This window comes from Callorhinus ursinus, unplaced genomic scaffold (assembly GCF_003265705.2).
Source record: "Callorhinus ursinus isolate GAN/ISIS: 27379988/994484 unplaced genomic scaffold, GSC_fseal_2.0 scaffold4, whole genome shotgun sequence".
Taxonomy (NCBI): domain Eukaryota; kingdom Metazoa; phylum Chordata; class Mammalia; order Carnivora; family Otariidae; genus Callorhinus; species Callorhinus ursinus.
Window position 1 is genome coordinate 15,041,125 of NW_027397066.1, and position 11,128 is coordinate 15,052,252.

At 43.9% G+C, this 11,128-nt stretch overlaps 2 pseudogenes; both read right to left on the minus strand.

The window, feature by feature from the left end:
• Window positions 1-1,275: 1,275 nt before the first annotated feature.
• On the minus strand, window positions 1,276-2,510 carry LOC112835884 (probable ATP-dependent RNA helicase DDX10 pseudogene; annotated as a pseudogene).
• A 4,992-nt stretch (window positions 2,511-7,502) lies between these two features.
• On the minus strand, window positions 7,503-10,697 carry LOC112836004 (junction plakoglobin pseudogene; annotated as a pseudogene).
• Between the last annotated feature and the right edge of the window lie 431 nt (window positions 10,698-11,128).

Below are 11,128 nucleotides of genomic sequence, written 5' to 3' on the forward strand. Positions count from 1 at the left end.
TTATTTATTTATTTTAGAGAGAGCATGAATGTAGCACTCCACGCTGACCATGGAGCCTGACGCAGGGATCCATCTCACGACCCTGAGATCATGACCTTTTCTGAAACAAACAGTCAGATGCTTCATAACTGACTGAGCCAACCAGGTGCCCCAACATTTCACAACTCCTATATATCTCTATCTATCTATCTGTCTCCTCTGCTCTCATATCTGTTCTCATCTCCTCTGCCTTAATTCATGTCTCCACAGTCTCAAAACTGAATTATTGTACCAAGTTCCTAGCTAATCTCTCTGCTTTCCTTGACTCCTTAGAACATGCTGACACTAGGGTTCCATAAATACAAGCCAACATGACACTCCTATCAAAAATTCTCCAATTACTCCACATTTTCTAAATATGACTTACTGGGAATTTTAAGGTTTAGACCTACTCATGCAGACTTACTTCTGGCTAACCTCCTCTTCACCTTTCATACTCCAACAGCAATGAATTGCTTATATTTTCTCTACACCTCAACCCCTCCCCAATATATCAACTGCTTTTGCTTATGTGTATCTCTGCCTAGCTAATCATTTCCTATGCACAGGGCTTTTCCTACCCCCATTCCCCAACCTGCCTGGGAAGATCAAGATTATACTTTAAGACTCAGATTGGAGGTCACTCTCTCCAATATCTCTGCTGTGACCCCTTAAGGCTCGGTTACGTGTCTCTCTTCTGTATGCATTTCACTTACTATTTTCCATAGCAGGTTTTTTGTTTACCTTTACCATTAGACTGTGATGTCCTTTAGGGCATGGGCAATGTCTCATAAATCGCTGTAACTCCAACACCTAGCAAAGTTCCTGACACACGGCTAATAAACTTTTATTGCACAGGGAGTCTTCAAGCCATAAAATGATTCACAGGAGAATTAATGGAGAAGTAACATGGTCTAGCACTCCTCTGGGAATCAATGCTCTGTGTGATGCTGGCGAGGTCACTTAACCTTTCTGCGCCTCCATTCTCTCAGCTGAGAAGAGACCATCTATATTTTAAGGTTCTTCCCAGCTCTATATTTGCTATGAAATACAGACTCTTCATGCTGCATTTATGTTTTTGATTATAGAAATTTAACAACTCCCTTGAAATACTTTGCAGACACTACACACAGAGTTAAGAAGCTATTGTGAACTAAGTCATTTACACATAATGGTTTCCCATGAAAGTAATGTAACTAAATGTAAATTGAATAAACAAATACATTTTTGTAACATATAATCTTTAACTTTGTATAATCATTTATACATGTAAATATATGAATTTTTCTTTATTACATTGTTTGCTTCTGCAACCACGGTCACTTTTCTCTTGACACTGGATGTGAGCTGCTTTCTTCCGTAAAGCTTTATGCTCTTTAAGGTCCAACCCAAAAGACGCTGTTCCACTTCACCTTGAAGAAATCGGCTTCAGGTCTCTTCCTCTTCTTCCAAGAACAGCATAGGACCTTCCTTGATCTTCTGTGCCTCATCAGTGTTAGCAACAGATTGAGACTGACAAACTTTTGCTTTTCCCAGCTTCTCTTCCATTTCCTCCTCATCTAGCTTCTATTCTTCCTCTTCATCACTAATACCACTAGCCAGTTCTGGACTCTGACCCTTCTTGTCCTTTCCCACTTTTCTGAAGGATGGACATTCTCTCATTGAAGTGAGCTCTAAATTCTTCCACTTCATCACTGGTGAGGGAAAAATTCTTGACACAATTACTTTCTTATCTTAACTCTAACAATTCTTTGGTGGGTTGTTTGTGCATTTGCTGAAGAAATCTTACCTGTGGTACCACAGCAAGACCAGGAGACAGGCCATATTTGGGTATAGGTAACTTGCTCACATCAAATACTTCTTTATCCTTCATTAGATATGTTGAATGAATGTAGGGGACAAAACGTCTTTGAGCCTTTTCTTTTAAATCTTGATCTTGGTCTAAAAACAATTCTGATTTTTTTCTAAACATCTGTAAGTTTATCTGGGTTAATTTTGATTTCCCTCACAGACAATGAGAGGCTGCTGAATCATCCCTTTTTCTTCTGAGAGAAGCAAAATTAATAAAGCTTTGCCATCCTTTCTGTACCTGGCCATTCCACCTGCCCTGTGAATATGTGTGCTGGCATCCTTTGGACAATCAAACTGAAGAACCCAGTTCATAGCCGGGAAGTCTAGACCCTGGCTGTAATGACAGTAGCAGAGAGCACTGTCATTCTTTTGCCGAGGGATTCATTATACCCCATTCTCATCATCTGCTCTTGTCAGACATGGGGAGCAAGGCTAGAAGAACCAGGATGTACCTGGCAGAACACTTGATACGGATACTGAATCTCCTTACAACTGAAGAAAAAGACAATACTTTTCTTCTTGAGGTGTCTTCCCAAAGTGTAATATAACACATTTATTTTTTGCTGTAGCTCACAAACTATGCAGGTCTGTTCCAAAGTGACAGTGGTGCTGTATTTTTCTTTATCATGAACACAGACGTATATATGTGATTTTTAGTCATCAAGGTGTAAAACCCGCTCAAATATCTTGAATTTGTGTGTGTGTGTGTGTGGTGGACAGAGTGTGAATAGTTCTGATAAACTATGTACTAAAACCAAAGCATTATTTATTAAAACAACTTCTTTAAAATTAGAATTTACTGAGCATCAAGACTTTTATTAGATTCAGTGGGCAGTCTAATCAGTAACAATTATATCAAAATTATCAATTAAATTGTATTTGCATGCCACTGAATAATTATTTCCTCAGTGTCTGGGGAACTTTTTTACTCATTTCTTTATGCTCCTGGTAGAATATAAGTTCTGTAAATTCACTATTTGAGTTAAAATTTTGACCCTGCATTTCCTCCTTATGTGGCCTGAGGCAAGATATTTGGCTTTCCTTTAGCTTAGATTCCTCTTTTGTAAAATGGAGATAAATATTAGAGAAACTACACATAGATCAGGTTAGGTATACCACATGCATTACTACATACAACATGAAAACAAAAATATGTAAAATTAAACAAAATAGAATAGCACGTAATACATAATATGCTTAAAATATTATCATAGTAGATGCTGCTAAATATATGGGGATAAGATGAAGTTGAGAAGGTATATAGATAATAACAATGTAGTAGTTAAGCCATATATACACAAAGTCTAATAAGAGGTAAAAAAAAATAATGTCCTCATGGAGAGGTGAGTTGTGTTATAAGGATTCAAATCTGAGATATATCACGGACAATTAAATTTTCCTTAAAATGCATTGTTGTTCAGTCAAAAAAAATATCCAAAATGTAATACATTGTGCTGCATGCTGGAAATAGAATGGGAAAAAAAACATATGGTTCATGTCCTTATGGCGCTTTCAGTAGAGAAGATATACACTGAATACGTTTTTGCTTTTATGGAATTGAGAATGATAAAGTTTGATGTCCTATGTAAACACATAAAAAATAAATCCAATTTAATCTGTTTGGAAGATAGGGAGGATGTTGTGGAGGAAGTAACTTTTTTGGCTGAAACCTAAAAAGTAAATAGTTACTGAGTATAGCAGGAAGTAGAAAGGAGAAGTAGTGGAAGAAAAAAAGAACCCAAGTTTATTAAAATCAGTAAGGTTGACAAAAAAAGAAAGAAAGAGAGAAAGAAAGAAAGAAACAAAGAAAGAAAGAAACAAAGAAATCTGACCCCAAATCAGAAGTCTTTCCATGCTTTGGGGGATCATCCATACCACTGTGTCAGAAAATTATCATGAAGAACTAATGTAAAAAGACTTTATACATTGAAAACAACATAAATATTTACATCAAACTTTATTTTTTCTTATTTTTTAATTTAAATTCAGTTAGCCAACATATAGCACATCATTAGTTTCAGCTGTAGTGTTCATCAGTTGCCTATACCATCCAGTGCTCATCACATCAAACTTTAAAAACTTCTTTTCCTACACATTGTGTCATTTAAATTTCACAGTTACTAGGTGACTTGCATATGAATTTTTACATTTTACAAAAAAGGTAAGTAAAACTGATTGGCCTGTGCAAAGTCAAACAGCTGATTTTGCCAGAAGTCATGTGATCAAACTGTAGATACTGAGGATGATGCATTACAGAGATCTAGCTTCTTTGTACTGATCAGGGTTCAGTCTGCAAACTGATTGGCAGGGAGAGTTGCTCATTCAACAAATTCCTGATACCTACCAAGCACAAGGCACTGGTTTAGGTGTTAAGGATAAAGCACTGAACAATACAAGGCACAGTCCTGTCTCTGTGGAGCTTATCTTCTAGATGTGAGAGGCAGAAATTATACAAGATTAATGAACAAAATATGTAGCATGTTGGTGATAGCCAGGGCTCAGAACAAAAATAAAGTAGGTTCAAACTCAACATCCAAAGAACAAATAATCCAATCAAGAAATGGGCAGAAGACATGAACAGACATTTTTCCAAAGAAGACATCCAAATGGCCAACAGACACATGAAAAAGTGGGCATGTATTGAATGGAGCACTGGGTGTTATACGCAAACAATGAATCATGGAACACTACATCAAAAACTAATGATGTAATATATGGTGATTAACATAACATAATAAAATTAAATTTAAAAAAGAAAGAAAAAATAAAGTAGGAAAGAGGGATAAGGAGCACCATGTGCAATTTTAGAGTGGTCAGAGAAAGTCTGAGTGGAATGGTAACATTTGATTAAAGACCTGTGGGAGAGGAGGGTTACAGCCCCATGGAGATCTCAGAGAAGGGAGTTCCAACTAAAGGCAACTGTAGTTCAAAGGCTGTAGACAGGTGTCTGGGACCAGATGTATGTTTTTGGAACAACAAGGAGATCAGTGTGCTTAGAACGGAAGGAATGGGGGAGAGTAACAAGAAGAGTAACAAGGGGCCAGAATTTACAAGGCTTCATAGGGCATTGTAAAGATTTTGGCTACTAGACTGAGGGAGATAGGCAGATTGCAGGGTTCAGAGCAAAAGAAGGATGATATCTGGTTTCCGTTATAAGAAAAATCACCTAGTTTATTGTATTGCAATGAGACTCTTGGCAGAAAATCTAGAAATGCCAGTTAGGAGACCATCAAAATAATCCATGACAGTGGGTATGATCAGTGAATAGGAGGTGGTAGAACATGATCAAATTCTGGATGTCTTTTTAAGGTTAAGATGACAGGACTAGACTTAGGACCAAATGTGGGATATGTAAAGAAGAAAAGCATCAGTGAAAACCACAAGTCATATATCACGCTCATTCATCTTCCAGCTATCCTTGTGGATATGTGCTGCTGCTGTTCACTGCATTTTTATTGTTGCTTATCTGTTTGTTAGTTGTTTTTTCTGAGTGGTTTGAGAAAGAATAGAAAGAGTAAGAAGGGTGAGGGAAATTAGTTGGAACTAGGGGCAAGTTCAAAGAAACTGCAAGAACTATATTCCTAGTAGACTTGCAATAAACATATTATCACAGAAAGCAGGGCCCCATTGCTTTTTTGGTTTTTCACCTGGAAAACAGTTCTGTTACACAGGTAGAAATGACAGAAAATGGCAGAATTAGGTTATATGTTCTATGGAATTTGGTTGATTATAACAAAATCAACAATAATTACCAACACAGCATCCCTGAAGCAATGTTAACAGCTTGTCTATCCAAAACTCTCCTTTGGAATGTTTTTACTTTCACTACTATTTCACCTGGAGTAAAAATTGAAGTATTGTGCTTACACATAGAAAGCCATGCTTATCAGTCTGCAATTTTTCTAAACGTATAAGTTGAATTGCTTTGAGAGCAAACACCTTGACGTGAGTACTTGGAAAGTATACTTAAGGAGTAGCAGGGCAGATATTAGTGCTGAACAATGACAAGTATGACATAGGTGCTAGACTTCACACTGAGGGGTCACTGCACACATTATTTCACAATGGCTGCCTCTGTAGATGAGCTGACATAACAACCCACTGCTGGTGCCATAAACAATTGCCAATTTCATTTTACAGGAGTCACATGGATGAGTTGAACTAGAAAAAATGATGATTATAGATGAAACTGAATATGTATGACTCATTCAGAGCTGCCTTATTAGTCCAGGAGAACTAGCATAGATTCAGCATTGGAGAGCCCACGTTCAAACCCCAAGCCTGCCATTTATTAGCTAAATGAACTTGAGCAGACCACTAAGCTGGTTTCCTCACTTTAGGAAGGAGGAAACTAATGTAGACTTACTGGAGAACCATGTGAATCAAATGAGACAATGCATGTGTGAAAACGGTTAAAATACTATATAAATATTTCATGTTATCATTGAACAGGCTTTCCCTTTGAAAAATGGAAAGGGGGAGAATAGGAATGAGTTACCAATTGTTGAATACTCTCCTTGATTTCAGGGATTGCCCACGTGCCACTCCATTTAATGTAAATGAAAACAGCATATCTCTATCCAGCTAACTATCCATGCATCCAACAATTTTGTTGTACATCTTGTCCAATGTCATCGGGTATGTTAAAGTCAAGATCCAAATTTAGGTCTGTTTTTGCTCCCGAGCCTGCATAATTCCTGTTATACTAAGTCATTGCCTGTGAATTTTACATGGAGCCACACTGTGTCAGAAATGGAAGAAGTAATAGAAATCATCTAGTGGAATGGTTTTCAAATATTTAGTTGTAAAGTCCTATTGGGAAGCTCAATATTTGCTAGATGTAAGGCTGCCCTTGTTAAAGCAGATATGGGAACTCCAAAATTACTTCTCCACTTGGCCCCACTTCACTTTTCCTCTTGGGATTGTTCATAACTTAGGGTTTGAAAAACATGAACTCAGCTCATTCTCCTCAGTTTCAGGACTGAAAAACAGAGATTCATGTAGTCTAAATGACTTACCCAAGAGCACACAATCTTTTAATGGCAAAACAAGAATAAGGACCCCAGTTCTGTGGAACTTTAGTACCATATACCCAATAGGCTTCCTACATTAGTCCTACAGTGTTGATATTTGAAGGGTCTGAATAGATTATATTCCTAATGCTCATCCGACTTCTGAACAAGTTAAGATATATATAAAGGATTTTGTCATATATAGACAAAAATATAATTAACATAATTGATGGAGCTGTTGGAGAGCATGGCTCACTGTGTGGTAACAAAAGACTATTCCCTGAAGCCTCATCAAGGAGGAAGTTTTACCAATAAACTTACCACAGAGGACAAAAATGGATTAGAATACAATCTTCTTGGACACCAGACTCTAAAACTGAACTGATAGTGGGTTGAGCTCTGCCCACCTAACTTCTTCTCCCTAACTCACCAGGTTACTATCCTCCATGAGAATACAGGGACAGTGAGAGTCTAGCACTATCTTAATTTAAGACCCTTGTTAGGAAGTGAAACATTAGGAGAATGGGCTTGTGACTCCACCTAAAGAAGGACCAGGACCAGAAATCTGAGGAGAATACTTATAGCAGCATATAGTTTTATTTTGTTTAAACTTCTTTTTTTTTTTTTTTTCTGTGTGTTAGTTTTATTTTCTTTGCTTTGGTCTATACAAAAAAAACCAATAATCAAAAACATAAAGCCAGAATAATAAAACTCTCTGCTGGGACCTCCCCCAGCCCCCCACACCCACGTGCAGGAGGTGATGGTGGGTTCGAAACAGGAAGGGGAAGAGAAAGCCCCTCACCGCACACCAGAGGGATCAGCCAAGAGCACTTCTCAGGAGTCAGCTAGGGCGGTTGTGGGTGGGACGGGTGTGAGGGCGTCATCCCCAGAGCTCCCAGGAAGGGGCCAAAGCCGGCTCAATGTCCTGGAGAGAGGAGCAGGAGGGTCCTGGAGTGGAGGACTCACTCTCTGCATCTCTGTCCCATCTCTGTGGTCCGTCCCTGAACTTTTCAAAATAAGCTTTGGATTCTGGGCTTTGGGCCTTGAACCTGGGTCCTGGCCACCCCAGGGGCTCGGAACAGCTGGTTGATTGGAGTTCACTGAGACAATCAGGTCCAGAGAAGGAATCAAAGCTCTGTGGGGCCCGGGCCGCTGGAGTCAGGCCAGCCAGGGTGGGGGTGGGGGCTGATTGCCGGTGGGGGAGGAGAGCAGGTGGTTGAGTCTAAAGCTTTAGTGCCGGGGCCACAGAGGTGGGGAGGGGGTGTTGGGCCCTGGACCCACAGCCCAAGACAGAAAAGCAGGAGCAGATCACCATCCCAAGAAAGACCCTACAGAGGACCTCTGGAGGCGTGGGGTTCGGCGAGAAGTCGCAGCCCTGCTCTGCTGGGCTCAGGTACTTTTCTGTCTCGCCCCATCGCCTGCACGGAGAGCCTCTCAGATGAGGAACCGCACTGGAGTGGAGCCGGCTAGGCCAGCATGTGGTCCGCCATGGGGTAGGGGGGCCTCAGGCCATCGCTGTAGGTGTCAATGGGATAGTCCCCGTCCATGTCCATGTGCATGTCCAGGGGGTCCAGGGGCGCATCGCTTGAGTACATGGGGCGGTAGGTGGCATCCATGCCATCTGCATAGGGTTCATTGATGGGGATCATGCTCTGCGCGGCCTCCCAGGCAGTGGGGTCATGCTTGAAGAGGGAGTTGGTGAGCTCCACAGACACGCGCTTACGGTAATCTGGGTTCTTGTCCTCGGAGATGCGGAACAAGACAGCAGCAGCGTAGGTGGCGGTGCCCTCGTTGTGGGAGTGCAGGAGCTCCATGAGTGGGGCCGAGGCACCCTCAGCATCAATGGCATCAGCGGCCTCCTTATCCTGGGCCAGCTCACACAGGACCCCGGCGGCCACACGCTGGATGTTCTCCACTGACGAGTACAGGAGCTGTACAAACAGGGGGCTGGTGTTGAGTCGAAAGATCTCCATGCGGTTCATGGGATCCTGGGCGAGGATGTGCAGGGCTCCGGTGCAGCCCTCCACAATCTCCTCCATCCTCACACCGTCCGTGTAGGGCTGCTGTGTGCCTGCAGCCGCATGGCGCTGGGCATCCTGGTGAGCCTTGACCAGCAACTGCACAAGGCGGGGGATAACCGCCACCTCCTGCAGTGGGGCATGGTTTGCTGGGCACAGGGCCAGATTCCTGACCAGGCCGATGGTTGCCTTGACCAGCAGCCACTGGTTGGGCTGGTTGAGCAGCTTGACAATGGCCGGAATGCCATAGTTGAGGCGCACGGAGTTCTGGGCCATCTCAGCCTCGGGGTGGCGGCTGGTCAGGTGGCGCAGGGCACAGACAGCAGGCTCCGTGATGTCATCCTTGTCGCCGGCACGCAGGATGGCGTGGATGAGAGCCTTCACGCCGCTGTTCTGGGTCACCAGCGTCTTGTTCTTGCTGTTGTTGCACGTCAGGTTGGACAGAGTGCCCATGGCACAGGTGAGGACATTGACGTCGTCCACACTCAGCTGGTTCACCAGAATCTTCAGCACACTCTCCAGGCCCTCCTGTTTGGTGGCCACGTCCGATAGGTTGCACAGGGTCCAGAGGCAGTTCTGTACGAGGTGGGGGCTGTTGCTTGTCAGGTGTTTGCCCAAGGCCTGCATCCCACCAGCCTCCACAATGGCAGGCTTATTGCTGGGACACACGGACAGCACTTTGAGCACACGGCTGGTGGTCCAGAGCAGCTTCTCATAACTGTAGTTACGCATGATCTGCACGAGGGCCTGGGGCCCTCCGTTGGCCAGGATGATGAGCTTGCTCTCCTGGTTGCTGTAAGCCAGGAGCTGCAGGCAGTCAGTGGTGATGGCCAGGAACTTGGGGTTGTTCTTGTTGAGCAGGGGCACCATCTTCTGCAGCCCATCTGCCAGGCGCACTGCCATCTTGGCGCCCTCCTGGTAGAGCAGCAGGTTGTGCAGCGTGGTGATGGCATAGAACAGGACCGACTCCACGGGGGAGCTGAGCATGCGGACCAGGGCAGGGATGCCGCCTGACTTGAAGATGGCAAGCAGCCCCTCGCGGTGGTGGGAGAGGTTGTGCAGGATGCTGGTGGTGCAGCAGGCCATGTCCAGGTCACTGGTGTTCTGCATGGTGCGCACCACGGCCGCCACCAACTGGGGCGAGCCCATCAGCGCCCGCCGTGACGCCTCTTTCTTGGACAGCTGGTTCACAATCATGGCTGCCTTGGTCACTACCACTGGGTCCTCATCGTTGAGCAGTTTGGTGAGTTCAGGCAGGGCCCGGGTGGCCAGCTCGGCGTCATCCTGGTAGTTGATGAGATGCACGATGGCTGACTTGAGCAGCTGGGACGGCTCGGCCAGCCGCTGCAGGTTGGTGCTCTGGCCCTCCACCTGGGTGGCCAGCAGCAGTGAGCTGTCTTCCCCTGTCACACCAGGACACATGGCCTCCCACACCCGCTTGGCTCTGGCCGTCGTGGACATCTGGTACTCCAGGTCACCTTGGCTCTGGGGCACCTGGGTGTAGGTGGTGGTCTTCTTCAGTGTGTACTGATGCCCACAGGCCTCATCCTCTTCCATGACGCCCTTGCCACTGACCGAGGGCACACAGGTGTTGGCACCCGAGTGGATGCCAGCGTCATAGGTGTACGTCTGCTGCCACTCAGTCACCTTGATGGGTTGTTCGATCAGGTTCATCACTTCCATGGCGGCTGCTGCTTGTGGAGCCTGGCCGGGCTGGGTGTAGGGGTCGGGCCGGGCTGGGAGCCGGTGCGGGCAGCGAACTGAGCTCGGCGCGCTCGGGCGGCGGCTGCTCCGGACTCTGGCCCTAAACTTCTGGTTTTAACTTCTGATTTGTTTGCTGTGCTATTAAATATTAACATTCTCATGAACATATCCAAGTGTTTGAGTACTTATTAAATTTATGAAGTTCTATATTTCCTGGTGGTTTCATAATTTATAGATGAACATATCTGAATCTAAAAGTTATTGTGGTGAGATGTTATATGAGGCAAAACCAAATGTGGATAAATCTTGAAATAGTGTTTTTCTTTCTCATCCTGAAAGAGTAGAGTCAGAGTGGTTGTCATATCTTTGAAACAGAAGACATCCCAAGGAAAGAGGAAATTGGAATCTTAGAATCAGGAAGACCATGCAGGACTAATGAGAATCAGATAAAGAGGCTGTAGATAGATAGTAATTGAGAAAGGAAGCTTGGAGGTAAAGGGGGATTTGAAACACACATCCTCTAGG